The sequence below is a fragment of the Vanacampus margaritifer genome, unplaced genomic scaffold (assembly GCF_051991255.1).
Source record: "Vanacampus margaritifer isolate UIUO_Vmar unplaced genomic scaffold, RoL_Vmar_1.0 HiC_scaffold_160, whole genome shotgun sequence".
In the NCBI taxonomy this organism is placed as follows: domain Eukaryota; kingdom Metazoa; phylum Chordata; class Actinopteri; order Syngnathiformes; family Syngnathidae; genus Vanacampus; species Vanacampus margaritifer.
The window spans coordinates 20,001-27,500 of NW_027520870.1; positions in this window are offsets into that span (position 1 = coordinate 20,001).

The following is a 7,500-nucleotide window of genomic DNA, read 5'->3' on the forward strand; positions in this document are numbered from 1 at the left end:
GTTGAGGCAGGCCGCCCATAGTGCTCTTATCTCGGCCTTGGCAAGCGAGAATCCCCCTGGGAAGTGGCACTCTGAAAATATTTCGAAGAAAGTTGACTCTGAAAATTTTTCGTCTTAAAAAGCTCGCTCCTGATATTGTACCCCATACATTTTGAGGTTTGGGGGCAAACCTCTCGAATGGGGGGACGAGGTCCCCTATCTACAGCGCCCCTAATGGCGGCAGGTGGTACTGGCCCCCTGGTCACCCGGCCATTGAAAATGAATGGGCCCCATTCATTTCCTATGGCATTTTTCGACGCCTGGTCACCCGGCCATTGAAAATGAATGGGGCACTTCCAGGGGGGGCTCTGGCTCGCCCAGGCCGAAATAGGAGCACTATGGGCGGCCTGCCTGAGCAGATTTGCCCCCCCAAATCCTGGTTCTCAAAAATTTTCAAAGTCATCTTTTTTCGAATTATTTTCAGAGTGCCACTTCCAGGGGGGTGCTCTGGCGCGCCCAGGCCGAAATAGGAGCACTATGGGCGGCCTGCCTCAGCACATTTGCCCCCCCCAAATCCTGGTTCTCAAAAATTTTCAAAGTCATTTTTTTTTAATTATTTTCAGAGTGCCACTTCCAGGGGGGTGCTCTGGCGCGCCCAGGCCGAAATAGGAGCACTATGGGCGGCCTGCCTCAGCACATTTGCCCCCCCCAAATCCTGGTTCTCAAAAAATTTCAAAGTCATTTTTTTTTAATTATTTTCAGAGTGCCACTTCCAGGGGGGTGCTCTGGCGCGCCCAGGCCGAAATAGGAGCACTATGGGCGGCCTGCCTCAGCACATTTGCCCCCCCCAAATCCTGGTTCTCAAAAATTTTCAAAGTCATTTTTTTTTAATTATTTTCAGAGTGCCACTTCCAGGGGGGTGCTCTGGCGCGCCCAGGCCGAAATAGGAGCACTATGGGCGGCCTGCCTCAGCACATTTGCCCCCCCCAAATCCTGGTTCTCAAAAAATTTCAAAGTCATTTTTTTTTAATTATTTTCAGAGTGCCACTTCCAGGGGGGTGCTCTGGCGCGCCCAGGCCGAAATAGGAGCACTATGGGCGGCCTGCCTCAGCACATTTGCCCCCCCCCCCCCCAAATCCTGGTTCTCCAAAAATTTCAAAGTCAACTTTTTTTGAAATATTTTCAGAGTGCCACCTCTGGAGCCTCTGCAGCGGGGGCTCTCGCCTGCCTGGTCACCCGTCATTCATTTCAATGGGGGGGGATATGGACGCCTGGTCACCCGGCATTCATTTCAATGGGGAGATTGGAGCCCTGGGCATCCGGCCTTCATTTCAATGGGGGATTTGGACGTCTGGTCACCCGCCATTCATTTCAATGGGGAGATTGGAGCCCTGGGCACCCGGCCTTCATTTCAATGGGGGATTTGGACGCCTGGTCACCCGCCATTCATTTCAATGGGGGGATTTGGACGCCTGGTCACCCGGCATTCATTTCAATGGGGAGATTGGAGCCCTGGGCATCCGGCCTTCATTTCAATGGGGGATTTGGACGTCTGGTCACCCGCCATTCATTTCAATGGGGAGATTGGAGCCCTGGGCATCCGGCCTTCATTTCAATGGGGGATTTGGACGTCTGGTCACCCGCCATTCATTTCAATGGGGAGATTGGAGCCCTGGGCACCCGGCCTTCATTTCAATGGGGGATTTGGACGCCTGGTCACCCGCCATTCATTTCAATGGGGGGATTTGGACGCCTGGTCACCCGGCCTTCATTTCAATGGGGGATTTGGACGCCTGGTCACCCGCCATTCATTTCAATGGGGAGATTGGAGCCCTGGTCACCCGGCCTTCATTTCAATGGGGGATTTGGACGCCTGGTCATCCGCCATTCATTTCACTGGGGAGATTGGAGCCCTGGGCACCCGGCCTTCATTTCAATGGGGGATTTGGACGCCTGGTCACCCGCCATTCATTTCAATGGGGAGATTGGAGCCCTGGGCACCCGGCCTTCATTTCAATGGGGGATTTGGACGCCTGGTCACCCGCCATTCATTTCACTGGGGAGATTGGAGCCCTGGGCACCCGGCCTTCATTTCAATGGGGGATTTGGACGCCTGGTCACCCGCCATTCATTTCACTGGGGAGATTGGAGCCCTGGGCACCCGGCCTTCATTTCAATGGGGGATTTGGACGCCTGGTCACCCGCCATTCATTTCACTGGGGAGATTGGAGCCCTGGGCACCCGGCCTTCATTTCAATGGGGGATTTGGACGCCTGGTCACCCGCCATTCATTTCAATGGGGAGATTGGAGCCCTGGGCACCCGGCCTTCATTTCAATGGGGGATTTGGACGCCTGGTCACCCGCCATTCATTTCACTGGGGAGATTGGAGCCCTGGGCACCCGGCCTTCATTTCAATGGGGGATTTGGACGCCTGGTCACCCGCCATTCATTTCAATGGGAAGATTGGAGCCCTGGTCAAGCCCTGAAGAGAGACGCTCTCCCCCTGGTCCATGGCGCTCTCCCCCTGGTCCATGGAGTCCCGCAAACGGCCAGCATCAAGCCCCGAAGACAGGCGCTCTCCCACTGGTCCGTGGAGCCCCGAAGACACGCGCCAACAGCCAGCATCAAGCCCCCAAAGAGAGGCGCTCTCCCCCTGGTCCTTGGAGCCCCGCCGACGGCCAGCGACAAGCCCCGAAGTGAGGCGCTCTCCTCCTTGTTCGGCACATGCACGCACACACACCCCTCCGCACGAGCCCCTGTGCGCCCGGCGCGCCCGCAGTTGGAAGAAGGGAAAGAGGGGGAAGAGCTGGAAGTGCTGGAAGTGCTGGAAGTGCTGGAAGTGCTGGAAGTGCTGAAAGTGCTGAAAGTGCTGAAAGTAAAGGGGAAAGCGGACAGCGGCCAGCGGACAGCGGCCAGCGGACAGCGGCCAGCGGACAGCGGCCAGCGGACAGCGGCGACAGGCCAAATGTGCTGAGGGCGGCCGCCTATAGTGCTCCTATTTCGGCTATGGCAGGCGCTCTCCCCCTGGTCCATGGCGCTTTCCCCCCGGTCCATGGAGCCCCGTCAACAGCCAGCAACAAGCCCCAAAGAGAGGCGCTCTCTCCCTGGTCCATGGAGCCCCGCCAACAGGCATCAAGCCCCGAAGAGAGGCACTCTCCCCCTGGTCCATGGCGCTCTCCCCCTGGTACATGGAGCCCCGCCAACAGCCAGCAACAAGCCCCGAAGAGAGGCGCTCTCCCCCTTGTCCATGGCGCTCCAGGATGGGGGGGCCAAATGTGCTGAGGGCGGCCGCCTATAGTGCTCTTATTTCGGCTATGGCAGGTGCTCTCCCCCTGGTCCATGGCGCTCTCCCCCTGGTCCATGGAGCCACGCCAACAGCCAGCAACAAGCCCCAAAGAGAGGCGCTCTCCCCCTGGTCCATGGAGCCCCGCCAACAGGCATCAAGCCCCGAAGAGAGGCGCTCTCCCCCTGGTCCATGGCGCTCCAGGATGGGGGGGCCAAATGTGCTGAGGGCGGCCGCCTATAGTGCTCTTATTTCGGCTATGGCAGGTGCTCTCCCCCTGGTCCATGGCGCTCTCCCCCTGGTCCATGGAGCCACGCCAACAGCCAGCAACAAGCCCCAAAGAGAGGCGCTCTCCCCCTGGTCCATGGAGCCCCGCCAACAGGCATCAAGCCCCGAAGAGAGGCGCTCTCCCCCTGGTCCATGGCGCTCCAGGATGGGGGGGCCAAATGTGCTGAGGGCGGCCGCCTATAGTGCTCTTATTTCGGCTATGGCAGGTGCTCTCCCCCTGGTCCATGGCGCTCTCCCCCTGGTCCATGGAGCCACGCCAACAGCCAGCAACAAGCCCCAAAGAGAGGCGCTCTCCCCCTGGTCCATGGAGCCCCGCCAACAGGCATCAAGCCCCGAAGAGAGGCGCTCTCCTCCTGGTCCATGGCGCTCCAGGATGGGGGGGCCAAATGTGCTGAGGGCGGCCGCCTATAGTGCTCTTATTTCGGCTATGGCAGGTGCTCTCCCCCTGGTCCATGGCGCTCTCCCCCTGGTCCATGGAGCCACGCCAACAGCCAGCAACAAGCCCCAAAGAGAGGCGCTCTCCCCCTGGTCCATGGAGCCCCGCCAACAGGCATCAAGCCCCGAAGAGAGGCGCTCTCCTCCTGGTCCATGGCGCTCCAGGATGGGGGGGCCAAATGTGCTGAGGGCGGCCGCCTATAGTGCTCTTATTTCGGCTATGGCAGGTGCTCTCCCCCTGGTCCATGGCGCTCTCCCCCTGGTCCATGGAGCCACGCCAACAGCCAGCAACAAGCCCCAAAGAGAGGCGCTCTCCCCCTGGTCCATGGAGCCCCGCCAACAGGCATCAAGCCCCGAAGAGAGGCGCTCTCCTCCTGGTCCATGGCGCTCCAGGATGGGGGGGCCAAATGTGCTGAGGGCGGCCGCCCATAGTGCTCTTATTTCGGCTATGGCAGGCGAGAGCCCCCGCTGGAGGTGGCACTCTGAAAATATTTCGAAAAAAGTTGACTTTGAAAAAATTTGAGAACCAGGATTGGGGGGCCAAATGTGCTGAGGGCGGCCGCCTATAGTGCTCTTATTTCGGCTATGGCAGGTGCTCTCCCCCTGGTCCATGGCGCTCTCCCCCTGGTCCATGGAGCCCCGCCAACAGCCAGCAACAAGCCCCAAAGAGAGGCGCTCTCCCCCTGGTCCATGGAGCCCCGCCAATAGCCAGCAACAAGCCCCAAAGAGAGGCGCTCTCCCCCTGGTCCATGGAGCCCCGCCAACAGGCATCAAGCCCCGAAGAGAGGCGCTCTCCCCCTGGTCCATGGCGCTCTCCCCCTGGTCCATGGAGCCCCGCCAACAGCCAGCAACAAGCCCCAAAGAGAGGCGCTCTCCCCCTGGTCCATGGCGCTCCAGGATGGGGGGGCCAAATGTGCTCACTGAGGCCGCCCATGGCGCTCCTATTTCGGCTATGGCAGGCGAGAATCCCCCTGGGAAGTGGCACTCTGAAAATATTTTGAAAAAAGTTGACTTTGAAAATTTTTGAGAACCAGGATTTGGGGGGCCAAATGTGCTGAGGGCGGCCGCCTATAGTGCTCTTATTTCGGCTATGGCAGGTGCTCTCCCCCTGGTCCATGGCGCTCTCCCCCTGGTCCATGGAGCCCCGCCAACAGCCAGCAACAAGCCCCAAAGAGAGGCGCTCTCCCCCTGGTCCATGGAGCCCCGCCAATAGCCAGCAACAAGCCCCACAGAGAGGCGCTCTCCCCCTGGTCCATGGAGCCCCGCCAACAGGCATCAAGCCCCGAAGAGAGGCGCTCTCCCCCTGGTCCATGGCGCTCTCCCCCTGGTCCATGGAGCCCCGCCAACAGCCAGCAACAAGCCCCAAAGAGAGGCGCTCTCCCCCTGGTCCATGGCGCTCCAGGATGGGGGGGCCAAATGTGCTCACTGAGGCCGCCCATGGCGCTCCTATTTCGGCTATGGCAGGCGAGAATCCCCCTGGGAAGTGGCACTCTGAAAATATTTTGAAAAAAGTTGACTTTGAAAATTTTTGAGAACCAGGATTTGGGGGGCCAAATCTGCTGAGGCAGGCCGCCCATAGCGCTCCTATTTCGGCTATGGCAGGCGCTCTCCCCCTGGTCAATTTCAACCCCTGGGCACCCGCCAGTCGATTTTGACCCCTGGGCACCCGCCATCCAATGTCAACCCCTGGGCACCCGCCAGTCGATTTCGACCCCTGGGCACCCGCCATCCAATGTCAACCCCTGGGCACCCGCCAGTCGATTTCGACCCCTGGGCACCCGCCATCCAATGTCAACCCCTGGGCACCCGCCAGTCGATTTTGACCCCTGGGCACCCGCCATCCAATGTCAACCCCTGGGCACCCGCCATCCAATGTCAACCCCTGGGCACCCGCCAGTCGATTTCGACCCCTGGGCACCCGCCATCCAATGTCAACCCCTGGGCACCCGCCAGTCGATTTCGACCCCTGGGCACCCGCCATCCAATGTCAACCCCTGGGCACCCGCCAGTCGATTTCGACCCCTGGGCACCCGCCATCCAATGTCAACCCCTGGGCACCCGCCAGTCGATTTCGACCCCTGGGCACCCGCCATCCAATGTCAACCCCTGGGCACCCGCCAGTCGATTTCGACCCCTGGGCACCCGCCATCCAATGTCAACCCCTGGGCACCCGCCAGTCGATTTCGACCCCTGGGCACCCGCCATCCAATGTCAACCCCTGGGCACCCGCCAGTCGATTTCGACCCCTGGGCACCCGCCATCCAATGTCAACCCCTGGGCACCCGCCAGTCGATTTCGACCCCTGGGCACCCGCCATTCAATGTCAACCCCTGGGCACCCGCCAGTCGATTTTGACCCCTGGGCACCCTCCATCCAATGTCAACCCCTGGGCACCCGCCAGCCGATTTTGACCCCTGGTCACCCGCCATCCAATGTCAACCCCTGGGCACCCGCCAGCCGATTTTGACCCCTGGTCACCCGCCAGTCGCCCCTGGTCACCCGCCATCATGGAGCCCCGCCAACAACCAGCAACAAGCCCCGAACACAGGCCCCAACAGCCAGCAACAAGCCCCGAACACAGGCACCAACGACCAGCAACAAGCCCCGAACACAGGCACCAACGACCAGCAACAAGCCCCGAACACAGGCACCAACGACCAGCAACAAGCCCCGAACACAGGCACCAACGACCAGCAACAAGCCCCGAACACAGGCACCAACGACCAGCAACAAGCCCCGAACACAGGCACCAACGACCAGCAACAAGCCCCGAACACAGGCACCAACGACCAGCAACAAGCCCCGAACACAGGCACCAACGACCAGCAACAAGCCCCGAACACAGGCACCAACGACCAGCAACAAGCCCCGAACACAGGCACCAACGACCAGCAACAAGCCCCGAACACAGGCACCAACGACCAGCAACAAGCCCCGAACACAGGCACCAACGACCAGCAACAAGCCCCGAACACAGGCACCAACGACCAGCAACAAGCCCCGAACACAGGCACCAACGACCAGCAACAAGCCCCGAACACAGGCACCAACGACCAGCAACAAGCCCCGAACACAGGCACCAACGGCCAGCAACAAGCCCCGAACACAGGCCCCAACGGCCAGCAACAAGCCCCGAACACAGGCACCAACGACCAGCAACAAGCCCCGAACACAGGCACCAACGGCCAGCAACAAGCCCCGAACACAGGCCCCAACGGCCAGCAACAAGCCCCGAACACAGGCACCAACGACCAGCAACAAGCCCCGAACACAGGCACCAACGACCAGCAACAAGCCCCGAACACAGGCACCAACGACCAGCAACAAGCCCCGAACACAGGCACCAACGACCAGCAACAAGCCCCGAACACAGGCACCAACGACCAGCAACAAGCCCCGAACACAGGCACCAACGACCAGCAACAAGCCCCGAACACAGGCACCAACGGCCAGCAACAAGCCCCGAACACAGGCCCCAACGGCCAGCAACAAGCCCCGAACACAGGCACCAAC